Source organism: Hemicordylus capensis, chromosome 5, assembly GCF_027244095.1.
Source record: "Hemicordylus capensis ecotype Gifberg chromosome 5, rHemCap1.1.pri, whole genome shotgun sequence".
In the NCBI taxonomy this organism is placed as follows: Eukaryota; Metazoa; Chordata; class Lepidosauria; order Squamata; family Cordylidae; genus Hemicordylus; species Hemicordylus capensis.
In genome coordinates, this window is record NC_069661.1 from 83,784,757 (window position 1) to 83,798,734 (window position 13,978).

The window sequence follows — 13,978 nt, forward strand, 5'->3', positions numbered from 1 at the left end:
TAGGGCATTCCCCCAATTTCCCCCACTTTCACTCCTTTTTGTCTCTTTTTTCACTACCCCAGGAACCTAAACCCCACAATTCTCAGTGCCCTAATGCACCATTATCCATGGTTTCACTATCGGTATCCCCCACCCGTGGAACAGAACCTCCATGGATATCAGGGTTCTCCTGAACATACACACCAAACTAGGACTACTGAGGAGATAAAGGGCTCCATTGACTCTTTTAGGGATTTTCCTCTAATCATTCATGATACTGCATCACATTCTCTTGTGTATTTGGGAAAGACTTTTCTCATCATAAATTCTCACATAGCCAGCAGGTAGTGTTGTCAAATTAAGTAGCCTAATTGAACTATAAAGTCAGTTAAGATTATTAAAAAGAATCTTACAGTTCATTATTTATTATGTTTTCACTTTTTTGGCAGTTGCATAAAATATTGTAAAAGTATATGTCAGAACCACCCCAAAATGTGTTGTAATTTCATTTCAGTGGGACAGCATGTTTCAGAAGCAGTTGCTCCTAAGGTGATCTGGGATAGGTTACAATGCTAATCTCACAGCTGTCTCTCTTACTAGCAGTACTCATAAATCATATGGTGAGTAATAAGAGGAGCAAGTTGGAGAGGTTAGAAATCTTAAGAAAACTGTGACAGAAGTGATAGATGATATGAAGTGACTACATTCTGAAGATATTTTATATTTTATAAAAGGGAATGTGTTGCATTTGAGATAAGGTCCTTTTGCATGTTTTCCCCCTTCTGAATATCAACACTGGGAGATGTGAAACACTTCTGTAGCATTTCCAGATGAGTATCAAGTTCTGCTTTATGGCAGAAGAGGCAACTGAGATTTAAAAATGAGCTAAAATCATGAAAACCTTGGTCACTACAGTATGAAGCTACTTTATTAATGCAGACCGTTGCACAGTTTTACCTTGAGCATGATCATTTATCAGTGTACAGTTACAGTATAGTTACTGGAATTTAAACATTAACAAATACTTGTAAAACATTTAGATTGCTTCGCTAAAAATCTATATGTATAATTCTCTAAGGCATACCTGTGGCTAATCCCGTGTGTGTCAGCTCTTGTGAGATTGCATGGCAGGGCAGAACAGAGCAGAGCACAGCAGGGGGAGCATCTCTCTGAGCCAGCCTGCTGAGGAGGGAGGAAGGTGGAGAAGGAGGTGGTGGCACCACTGCAAGCCAGCGGGAGAGCGCATGTCAGCTCCAACTTCCTGCCTCCTCACGAGGAGGATGGCTGAACAGTTGGTAGCATGGGAGGTGAGAATGAACTGGCTGAAGGGATGTGGAGAGCAAACTGGCTGAAGCAATGCAGGGGCAGGGGGCGGAGAGTGAACTGACTGAAGGGCTGGAGGCAAACTGAAGACAGGGCAGGGAGGTGGACCAGTTGTGGGAGGGAGAGATAGGAAGAACTAAGGGTGCAGATGATCAGTGCTGGGTCAGCTAATACTTTATTATTTGAATTACCTGAGTAGCCTTTTCTATTTATTTCTTATTAAATCACATGGCTGATCCCAGCTAATTAGGCACCGAGTAAATGAATAGGACCACAGTCTCTATCAGTCATATGGATGATCCAGCCAATTGGATAATTTATTTGATTAGTGATAAAATAAATTATCCAATTGGCTTCTTTTGACTCAATCCCTGCAACATTTCTGATTAGGGGCAGTTTGACATCACCATTGACATCTTCAGGAACATAGTCAGCTAAACAGAACTCATAATTTGACCAGCTTTTTAGAAATATAGCTTGGCTAGCCAAGCCTGATAACAAACAGAGTTTATGGGTTTCACCCAATACTAGTTCAATGAATATGTGCTGTTAACCCCTGAAGTCGTGGATTGTCAATAGTGGTTGTTCATCAGAAAAACCAAAATCTACTTCTTATGTTAGAATTGGATGGATGTGCAGTCTCTTCTGTAAGTTAGCTAATTGTTTAAAAATTGAGATACCCTTTCAAGTACAAATGAAACAAAGGATGGAATCCATATCTGAAGGTGCATTATAAGATATGTGATTCAGCTCCTATGTTGAAATATGTTGTGCGGCTTCTGTAGACACAAGATAACATGGATCAGAGAATAAAGGGATGGTCTTTACACACTACTGATTAAAGAAGTAGCATCTATACAAGTTCTTTAATCAGGGGAAATGATAATTCTCATCGCTAAATGGTAAAATCCATTTTTAAAGTGGTTAGATATACAAAGTTGTATTGTCAGTAGGCTACCTAGAAAATATAATGCAAAAGTGACTATTGAAATGTTTCCTTCTTTTTCCCCCCACAAAAATTTTGTTATGTGCTTCACTTTCCCAAGTGGTAGAAGCTCCAGAGGTGCAGCAGTACCTGGATTCTAGTGTCTTTGAATGCTTAGCTTGTAAATATTCAAGATGAGCATCAGATAAGCAAGCAGCATTATACCCTAAATATGACAGAGCACATCAGAACCCCAGAAAACAGATGGTACCCCAATGTGCTTACATTTTCAGCTCTTTCCAAATCCAGTTTGTGTCTGGGTGGGTTCACATGACCCACTGCAAGTAAGTAGGAGGGAACCAGAGGTCCTGATATAACCTGCCAGTTTGGCTCATTTTGTCACATCCAAACTCACCATGCTAAGTGGGAAATATTATTTATTATTATTTATTTATTACATTTATAGACCGTCCAGAGCCCATCCAAAGGCTCTGGGCAGAGCACAACAAATTTAAAAAGACATAAAAATAAAACACCATCTAAAAGAAACAACTTAAAACAATATAAAAACAATTTTAAAACAATTCAAAACCATTTAAAACCAATTAAAATACCCCAAGCAATTAAAAAACCCTTGGAAGGTCAGGCCAAACCAATAAGTTTTCTCTTAAAGGCCTACAGTGATATCTGCCAGGAGTGCATTCCATAGGCCAGGAGCAGCTACAGAGAAGGCCCAGTTCCGAGTTGCCACCAGATGTACTGGTGGTAACTGGAGACGGACCTCTCCAGATGACCTCAACATGCGATAGGGATCATACCGAAGAAGGCACTCACTAAAGTAGCCCAGATCCAAGCCATTCAGGGCTTTAAAGGTAATAACCAGCACTTTGTATTTTGCCCGGAAACATATTGGCAGCCAGTGCAACTGCTTTAAAACAGGCATAATATGTTCTCTCCGGGTTACCTCAGAGACCAGTCTGGCTGCCACATTTTGAACTAACAGAAGTTTACAAACTACATACAAAGGCATTCCCAAGTAGAGTGCATTGCAATAGTCAAGCCTGGAGGTTACCAGTGGATGCACCACTGTTTTGAGATTGTTCTCATCAAGGAATGGACGCGGCTGTCAAATCAGCCAAAGTTGATTGAAAGCGCTCCTAGCCATAGCCTCCACCTGAGATACCAGGGTGAGGCCTGGATCCAAGAGCACTCCCAAGCTGAATACCTGTTCCTTCTGGTGGAGTGTAACCCCATCCAACACAGGGAGATCTAACTTATTCCAATCCTCCACAATGAGCACCTCTGTTTCATTTGGATTCAGCTTCAATTTGTTATCCCTCACCCAGCCCATTACTGCCCATAGGCAGGCATTTAGGGAATTAATGCCATTTGATGATGATGATGATTGATGATAAGCAGAAATAAATTTGGGTGTCATCAGCATACTGATAACACCCTGCACCAAATCTCCTGATGACCTCACCCAGCAGTTTCATGTAGATATTAGAAACATTGGTTACATAATGACAGAAAGGTTCCCATTGCTGCCCAACATGTGCTCAGCATTCTCAAACCAACTTCAAATGTTGGTTATGGATGACGAATTGGTGATAGGAACCTGACATTATCCACCCAACAATCCCAGGTTCAAATGACATGGAAATGTCCAGAAGCCTTGGCTTGTGTCTGAAGTATAGGGAATTGGGAACCTCTGGTTCTTTCCAGCAGGTTGTGTAAACCAGCCCTCTCTCTGAAACTAAAAAAGTATAGTTTCTTTTGTTCTTTCCTTACTCTTAAACATCAGCTTCTCTCATCAGCTGGGAGCAGAAGATGTGTCACCTTCCAAGCTCTGATGGCTTCCCCTATTCAGAACACTCCTACAGACAGCCATTGCTACCTATTTCGCTGCCATTGAAACATTAACATAGTCATCCTGGGCTGTCATCAGTAATCTGCTTAACAACAAGATGGCCAGACAGCCTTAATAAACCCAATTGCATAATATATTATGAATTATTTCTGTTCTTTTCCTCAAGCATGTTTATAATTGCAGTATCTTTTTATTTGTATATGTCTTATTTTTCCTGTCAGTTTTGGAGTTATTTAAATCAACTGCTGTTATAGAATCCTCATTACAAGCAAGAAAACTAGTGATTACATAATCCATATTTGTCATATGTAATACTAAAGAGAAGGCAGTGCCAGAGATTTAACAAGCAGGCACACTGCATTTTGAATGAATAGAGGGATTTTTCTATTATTTTGATATCCATGTACTGTTAGAGGAACCAATTACTGCAAAAAAAAATCTGGCAAAATGATAATAAATAGAAATATATTTATAGATACATGTAACATTTTAGGAGGGGGAAGATACAACATGTAAAGGAATGCTAGAACTGCACAGTTGATCCAGTCTGTAGTGAAAATTCATTCTCAGGACTCAAAAGAGCTCAGAAAAAGCGGGGGTGGGGAAGTGATGGTAAAAATGATGGTCAGGTTCACAGGACCCATGAATAGACATATAGATGTATAACCATTCCATCCTTCCCAAGCTTCCCAAGCAGAAGCAGGAAACATGGGCACATGTATAATGAAGCACAGTTAGTGCTTCATCTCAGTTTATTGGGTGGGGGGAGGCATATTTGTGTTCTAAAGGAGGAAAAGGAGGGGGGGGAATATGAAGTCTGAATTATTAGCAGCATCCAAAATCCAGGGAAGGACAGTGGAATTGCCAGTATTCTGAATCCTTTCTAAAGTGATAAAAGATTATTAGGAGCATAGGAAGGTGTCATATACTGAGTCAGACCATTCGTCCATCTAGCTCAGTATTGTCTGCACAGACTGGCAGCGGCTTCTCTGAGTTTACAGGCAGGAATCTCTCTCAGCCCTACTTTGGAGATACCAGGGAGGGAACTTAGAACTTCAGATGCTCTTCCCAGATCAGCGCCATCCCCTAAGGATTCACTACACAGAGGGCACAATTATTGCATAGCATTTGAGCTAATCTTTTAAAAGATCTGCCCAAATGTTCACTCTTTTTTCTATGGTTGCTAGAAAGTCCCCACCACCACTACCACTTTCCTGATTATCAAGCTGAATCTTCAGTGCAGCAGAAGATTTAAATTCAAATAAACCTAGAATTTAACTTGTTGCTGGGCAAGTACCTCAGTCTGTAAGCAAATGTCTTTTCTGGTTACTATTCCTGCTCAATAGCCAATAAGGAAAATGGTTCATAGGTTGTTGGGAGGCAGAAGTCCCTTGCTAAAGAGCAATCTGCAGTGAATATTCCATCAAAAGGTTTAATTGAACACTGAATAGATATATCTACCTTGCTTGGCATGCTAATCTATTCTTTTAGTTAAAGAGGTATAAAATGCTAACATGCTTACTATGATCCTAAGCAAGGAATTCCCACAGCTCCCAGCAAAGTGCTTGATCCTTTGTTAACAGCTTCTAGTAGTTCTTGAAAAGACAGGACATGTGATTAATGTTGCTCTATTAGGCAAGAACATACAAGCACCTTCCCTTTTTATGTATTTTCCAGTTATGTCTGAAGGAGTGAAAGACATCTTTCATAGAAGAGAGAAGGAAACATTATTTTGGAAAAGCTTTGGAGTATTTGACCATTTGTGTAGAATAGAGTAGGACATTTCTTGCTTTGAACTGCACTTTAGATAGCTCTTCACGAACACCCTCCCTTGAAATTGCAGTCACTTATTAGAATAATCAAGACCAATCCTTGGAGATTCTGGAATCATTCAACAGTGATCTGCTATGGTTGACCAAAAGTAAAATGGTTTGTTTCAATGTTTCACTTCAAGAATCTATTTTCTACCTGTCTCAGCTGTCATTTCTGACAGTATAAAAATCTGGATTGTGGTAGTGGGAAAAGGCAGCTGGCCTCTGCAATAATCCATATGAATATTTTGTAGATGGTCAGAAGAGAGTTTGTCTATTTCACAAAGAACTGAAGAGATCAGCAAATCATGTAAGAATATACAACATGGATGTCATAGCTTTTGTCAATTTACAAGTGGAAGCAAAGAGCAAAGAATCTTTGAATCACTGATGCTGAAAAATTTGCAAGAACGCTTCAGATAAGAAGCTAGACAGGGGAATTAATGTTGACTGGTTCACCACTGAAAATAAAACTTTTTACATACAAAATGTATAGGGCATTCCAAGCCAATACCTGCATTTTTAAATAAGTGAAATTATGCTGTATATAGGTCCCCACAAAAGGTTTTTTCTCTCTCTTAACCATCCCCTCATGTTGTAATTTTTCAAATGGTGCACCTTTTCCATATAATGGACACTCTCTCATACTATCGCTCTCTTTTTCTTCAATCCTTCCTTTTCCGTTTCCCTCCTTTTAAAAAGAATGTTTCCGTTTTTGCAGGGTGAGCATGCATTTAAGTCTGCATGCATATCTTTTTTATGAATGGGTCTTTCCACACATACCACTGAACATTCACAGGGCAGGATGTGGTCTGCTGCTATGGTTCTGCTCAGAGTGCATTCACTCACCCTGGATATATTGTGTTAAAGTGGATTTAATCTCCTTTCCATTTTCTTTCTAAATTTACTTTCAACAGAGAAGGAACATGAAATGAAACATCATGTTCTTTCTCGTCTCCTTAAATCTTAATGTCTGAGTTTTCTTTACCTTCTGAAGGCTGAAGTTCTATGCATATTTATTTGGGATAAGCTTCCACTGTGTCACAAGGAATTGTTTCCATGTAAACATGCAAAGGATCAGATTGTTAATATTCCTCTTCCCACTCTTGTCTCCCTCATTTGATGCCATTTTAAACTTCTGCTGAAGGATTGTTCGCATGGAAGAATTGAGCTCATCACAGGGAAATGGCTTTTTTAACACATGAGAGTCAATTCAAGTATGCATAAGTACACATGTATGAAGAAAAGATAATGTGCAGGTTTCTGTTGTAGTTCTCATATTCCCTCATATAAGCTATTTCTTTCCAGAAGTATTTTTTTAAACGAGTCATGTTTCACACTTAATAAAATATTATTTCCCAGCCTGACTTATTTTCTTGTAGTATGCTAGAATACTGCTCTGGATTGATTTACTGCAGAAGAGCACACAGCCACAACTGACACCTATTTTAAAGAAGCAGCAAGATGGTTTGGAGGGTAGGTTTGCCAACCCACTGGAAAAAAGTAACTTGAGAAGTTTTTTTGTCGTCTGAACCTGCGATTGCCCAGGAGTCTTTACAGACAGGGCTTCTCGCTCTTGGACTATCTGGACAGCAAAGCCACTTCAAATTGGACTTGCAACATTAAGGAAGCAACTCTTCTCCTCTCTGCTCCGAGTTTGCTTTTGCGTAGGTTCACATACATCTCACTTCCATGTTTTGCTTGTGGCCAGTGGCCACACTTCCCCTTTACCCAAGGGTTTAGTATTGCAATTAAAATTTCCTTTGTGATCTGGCCCTGTTGAAGTCAACTCACTCACTCACTCACTCACTTCCGCTTCTATCCATCAGCCTTGGCTTTCTATTCCCCCCCCCCCCCGATACCAACACATACACGCAAGTCCTCAGCATGTGAATACCTTCCTGCAGCATCACCTCTGCATTGGCAGCCCCCTTCTAGCTGCCAATAGTCTGCTTCTCAGACTCTCACTTTGCATCCTTCGTTGTCTCCTTGCATTTCTTTTGGCAGAGTTTATGTTCCTTTCTATTCTCTTCATTAGGGCAGGACTTCCATTTTCTGAAGGAGGTCTTCCTCCCTTTTATAGCTTGCAGTCTCACTGAGGAGATTCTATGATAGCAAGGAAATACTCCTTTTCTGTAAGGAAAGCCCTCTGCAGACTGTAAATTCTCTCTCCTTCCCAGATCTCCCCCCTTCAAAAACTTTTAAACAGCAGAAAAGAAAGCAATCCATTCTTTGCCTCTGGGCAGCTTCCTACAGTATTTTATAGGCATGACTTGCTCTTATCATGTTAATGTGAAGACTTACGTAAGCACCTACTTCAATTTATCTCCAAAAACTCCGGGGTAAAACAGGATTTAAAAAACCCGCACATAAATCCAGATGAAATGAAATCTGGAAGAAAAAAACCATTTTGTGTGTGGGGTGCTCCGAATTGACCTTGGCAATTCAAATTGACCTCGGTGGGAAGGCATCAAATTGACCTCAGTGGGAATCTGGCTTCAGTGAGAACAAACACTCTCCCTTCTGGAGGAGATTCGGGGTAAAGCCCCTATGTGAAAAAGCTCCAGCAAGAGAGAAGAAAGCCAGCTTTCCCATTTGTGTCTTCTTATTTTTTATTGATCTATAATTGTTTAATTATTCATATGTAATTTACTGATTTTAAGTTGTCTTTGTTTTGCTCATGTGTTGTGAATGCTTGTATATTGCATATAAAAGAAGGCAGAACAAGATATGTGAGCTAAGAGCAAGAGCTGAAGCAGTCGTGGAGCAAGGGTGCTGGAGGCCCTTGTCCAGCTCACACGCAGTGGCCCCCAGTGCCCTTTGTGGCTCTGTTTTTAAAGGCTTCAGCCAGTACTGGGTTCCAAGTCTGGTTGAGAACGTGTCTCTCTGCTTTTTGCAAGCAGGGAGCGGTGCTCCTGGATGTGCTGCAAATTCGGCACCAGCTGAAATTTACTTGCAAATGGGGAACATGGCCCCATTTGGTAACAGGCTACACCCCCTACATCTGACGTCAGATGCAGGGGGCATGGCTGGGATGCCAAGTACAGCCCTTGAACACAGTTGCCCAGATACTTTGCGGGACGGGGGGCACACAATTGTGTCTCTGCCCCTGAGGTGATAGTTGCTCCAGCTGGTGGCCATTTTGTCAGCAGCACAGTGATGAGGAGCCTGGCTGCCTTCTGTCTTTTTTTGTACTTGCTTGAGGCACTGAGGTGGCACAAAAGAGTGTAGACAGGCTGCAGTAAAGAGGAACTCACTGTCATCAGTTTAGGTCCATTACCACAATGCTCAGACTAGTTCTGCTGCCTGAGGTGAGCATTTCCCAGCTCTCAGTTCCATCACTACCAAGCCAGTTCTGATTCTACTTGCCTTGTATTCTTCATTGTAAATAGTCCCACCACAGAATCTGAAGAAGATGAATAGAGGAGTGTGTGTATATGTGAGAAGGGAATGGGGATTGTGTGAACTGGGCCAGGCTGGGTTTGTTGTTCAATATGTCTGTGGGCATGGCTTTATGAGAAAGTGGAAAAAAGTGTTTGTATGTTTTCTACACGATTAATTCTATGTCTACATAATGCATATTTGTGATGACTTCTGATTTGTGTCTGGGCTCATCTTCTTGAGTGCTCCGCTCTACATGTTTTGAGTGCTATTTCATTAATTTACTGATAATCCTTCTCACCAGTGTTTTGAGAACCTCAGTGTTCTGCATCTGTAAAATGAGAGCACACATCTTCTTGATATATTAATCTGATACTTAATTCCTTAATAATAATATTTTATTAAAGTAGTGAATTATATACCACTTTTCAACAAAATGGGTTTGAAAGCAGTTTACATGGAGGCTTCCCAAATGGCAATTTGCTCTTGCTTCACTACCCTTAGGGGTAGTGATCCCTCGTACAAGGGAGGGATTTAAAGCAACAGTAGCAGCAAGGCGCCGTTCATACAGCTGACTGTTTTTTTCATTATGCTTCATGGCGACTGACCTTCAATACATAATATATGCATATTTACAAAGTTGCACTTTGAGAGAGTTTTGAAAATGACAGTGCTGGATACTCCAGCATTTTTGCTGGAGATAAACAGAGAGACCCCAGGGATAAAGCATGAGATGGAGGTGTGGCTGGCACCACTGTACCACCCCCTGCCTTGTCTCCTCTTTATTTGTCACTGCCGATCAAAGATCAGGGGTTTTGGATGTCAATAAAGTCCCTGTGCTTGAAAGCAAGCAAGAACTGCTGCATCGCTACTGCCGCTATCGTCGCTGAGTTCACCTTCCCCACCTCCTCCTCCTGATTTCTCTGCCGCCCACCTGTCACTTTGTGCCGACTTCTGGCCAGTAATCAGGCAGATCTGTTGTTTTTTCTCATGTGTGAGCAAGAGAAGAAGCAACACGTCAACCCTCTTGCCTGCAAGAGAGAAATGGGAATGGGTATGGGTGTGCGCACACCAGTTCACTCTTGCCAGCAAAAGAGTGGACAGGTTGCTTTTTCTCTCTCTTGTGCATGAAAGAAACCAACAGATCCATCTGCTCACCTGTCAGCATGAGGTGGGCAGTGGAGGCAGAAAGAGGAGTTGGAGGGGGGTGCAGGGAAGGTGAAGAAATTTGTGGGGGTAACCTCATCAGTGGTGCAATAGCTCTTGCTAGTTTTCTAGATGCACCTGCACACATCATGCTCACGAGTGCACACACTGGGCACGAGAGTGTGATGTGCGTGTGCACGTGCCAACACATGCAGGTGTGTCTGGTACTTCTAGTGACTTCTGGACCAAGGAGGCAATGGGGTGGTAGGAAGGTACGCTGCTGCCCCAACGGTCCCTTTCCAAATGGAGTGCCGGTGGGGAAAAGCAGAGTGAGGGGTAAGTATACTCTCACCATTAAAGCCAATCCCCCCACACCTTCAAACTGTTCGGTGGCCCATAAAGGGCTTCCATACTGGTTCTGTGTATATCCCTAACTGGTGGGACACCATACTAGGACTGACTAGGGAATAAATGTTATGCTAAACATAAACAAAGACATCAAGGAGGCTTTTATTGGCACCATGAGAACTTCCCTTACAGAGCAAATAGGAGCTTGAGTAAAGAGATTTTCATCAAGACAAGTAGAGCAGAGTAAACTAAATAAAGTTAAATATCCCTCAGTAAATGTCATGTTCCTGATCCTGATTGCCCCCCACCATGTCTTCTACCTCTTTTTCTTTTTCTTTTTTTTCTTTTTTAATAAGATGAAACCAAAGAGATCCATTTAACATCACAGCTGATTTGACTCTGATTGTTACCAAAACCATTCTCTCATAATATTATAAAGACAGTTTCGCATCCTAAGTTGCCTTAATCACTTTAGTGAGCAGTCGTGGCTCGTATTTCAGTACAATCTTTTTATAAGCTACTTACCTTTTTATGGGTGATTGACTGAATAACATGAAATTAGATACTTCCATCCCACTGCAAGCACTGCTTCTGGAATTCAATATAAAATGCTTGGCATCACAGCTCTTGCTATAGAATTTGAATCATGGCTAAGTTGAAATCATGGAAACCAATGGAATCAAGTTATTCAGGAGTAACAAGCTTGCTTGTTGTCAACTGAAGTGAGTCACAACCATAACTTTATTAGAGTCTATTTGCAGGAACTTATCTGAATATTCTTTTGCATACATAGGTTACAGTTCACAGGACTGAGCTATTAACAAAAGCAATTTTGTATAGCAGGGGAGGGACATAGGAGACCACTTTGGGTCATGGGTGGATTCCAGAGTAGATCTGGAATCCTAGGAGTTTTTAGTGGGCCAAGGGATGGAGCCAAACACTTTTTTCTATACTCAGTTATATGGAGTCCAGCAGAAAAGTTGTGCATTTGCCTATGGTGTAGAAATAAAAAACAAACCTGGCTGAAGTGGTGTGTGATAGGGATGTGCACAAACCTGTTCGGTGTTCTGGTCTTAGAACGCTGAACTGGTTCAGAACCCACCACATTTGAACCTGTTCAAACCCAGGGCGGGGGTAGGGGGAGAGTCACGGCCATGCAACACACGGCACTTATGGTCAGTGAAACAACAGGGCAGCAAGAAGGTACACTGCCACCCTGCAAGACTATTTATACACAGAGTACTGGACAGGGAAGCATGGGGGGGTGAGTGCACCCTCCCCCATCCTTAAAGGCACCCCCGCCCCACCATCAGCTCGAAGGGTGCCGGTTCCATACTCAGTGTGTGTGTGTGTGTGTGTGTGTGTGTGTTTAAAACTCCCAGTCTGCTCTGGAGCAGCAATGAAGATGGAAGAAACCACATTCTGCAAGTAATTTGTAAATGAGTCCGTAAAGTTCTCATCATTTCCAACTACCATTCATTTCAATAATGTTTATGGCATTTATATAATTATTTTTACCTGTGTGTATATTTGCGCATTATAATACATGACAATAGATATGAAGCGCAGGTAGTTGTAGCAGTAATGTTTGTAAAATTTACATTCACGACCAGCCCTATTGGGGTAGGACAAAGCTAGCCCATATCGTGAGAAGTGCCAGGATCACTTCTGATCCCACCTCCCCGGGTAGCCCTGATTCTAAACCCAGGCAGAAAGTTTGGTAGGAGAACAAAACACACACCTCCTACTTAACCTCTGGTCATCTGGTTGCTCATGCTGCAGGCAGCTGCTCCTGGGCTGCCAGTATCCATCATGGCAATAGAGTGCAGAGAAAGGAGCAGCCCAGCAGCAAGGAGGTTTCCCAATGTACTGCACTGTTCATGCAGTGCATTGTGGGATACCTGGTGGCCTGGCTTCCTCCCCCCTGCTCTTGATTACCGCCAAACTCTCCACAGTGCCAGTCATGTAAGTGTGCAAGCAGCAGAACCCAGAAGAGGCTAAGACCTTATGGGGGAAGACAGGTAGGATCTTGTCTTCCTCCTAGATCTTAGGGTATTGCAATTAATAGCTTCACATGCAAAACTCAGGATCCAGAAACAAATGCAAATGTTCCTGATGAAGAAAAGTTCAGCTATATATAGGCTAGCAATCTTTACCAAAGGTCAGTGTAAACATTATGAGCAATTTCCCTACTTAGAATATCTGGATTTAGAAAATATCCTTGGTGCATTGCTAATGCCTTAATTGTAGATATCATCTATTAAGGTCTCATATTAAATCTGTTAGAATCAGACATCATATGATGAGTCATCATTGATCATTCTCTTATCACATTAAGCAATTACCAAATAATGGAAGCTAGAAGGTGTTAACCAATCCAGGACAGGCTTATCACCTATCACAAACTGGTTTTCACTTGAATTGTGAACACATCCTCCACCTACAGCCTGTCTAAAGAAAAGCCTTAAAACAACAAATTCTGTGTGGTGATTTGTAGTCAGTGGTGCCAAGTAAAATCTGCCCGCAGGATGAGAAAGAGGGGGAGGCAGAGAGAGATGAGGAACTATATTTTGAGCACTACAGACAAAGAACTGTTTTGTTATATTGTTTAGTCTTTATCTGCCTGTCTGAGTATGATTAAAAATATATCTTGGGTATCTAGTTATTTGAATATGTAGGTTACATATTTGGATATATGTAAGTAGTCTGGAAAAATAATAAGAGAAGTCATTTCTTCTTTTGTGATACTAATTTGTTACCCAGCTAATTGAAAACAATGTTCCACAAGAATAACTGCATTCTCAACCATTTTAACATTGTGGACATTATTGGATTTTTGACTAGTAGCACGATTATGAATATATACACTGTTGTGGGTGAATTAAAAGTGTGTTACTATGAAAACACAAACATAAATTAAGCTTCTTTCATTGTGGTAGGGGGATAGATAAATAATGATTTGCAGCAACTTGGGATCTCATCTAGCTTTGTTCATATTTTAATAGTTTACTTCTCTTTGGAGTTTCAGTAATTAAGTCCATGACATTCTCAAAAGCATGAATCCTGCTGAGATGTTTAAGTTGTGAGTATCCTCTTGATGTACAATCAAAACACACACACAAATGCACTTTTCCAGGGTCTTAACAAGCTGTTTTGATTTACCTTTGAAAGACAATTGAATGGTAAATTAGTGTG

General features: G+C 41.2%; 1 protein-coding gene across 21 annotated transcripts in view; it reads left to right on the forward strand.

Annotated features, from left to right (window-relative positions):
- TENM3 (teneurin transmembrane protein 3) overlaps positions 1 to 13,978 on the forward strand; it is a 2,371,016-nt gene that overhangs the window by 828,781 nt on the left and 1,528,257 nt on the right. The gene's annotated exons all lie outside the window — the stretch shown is intronic.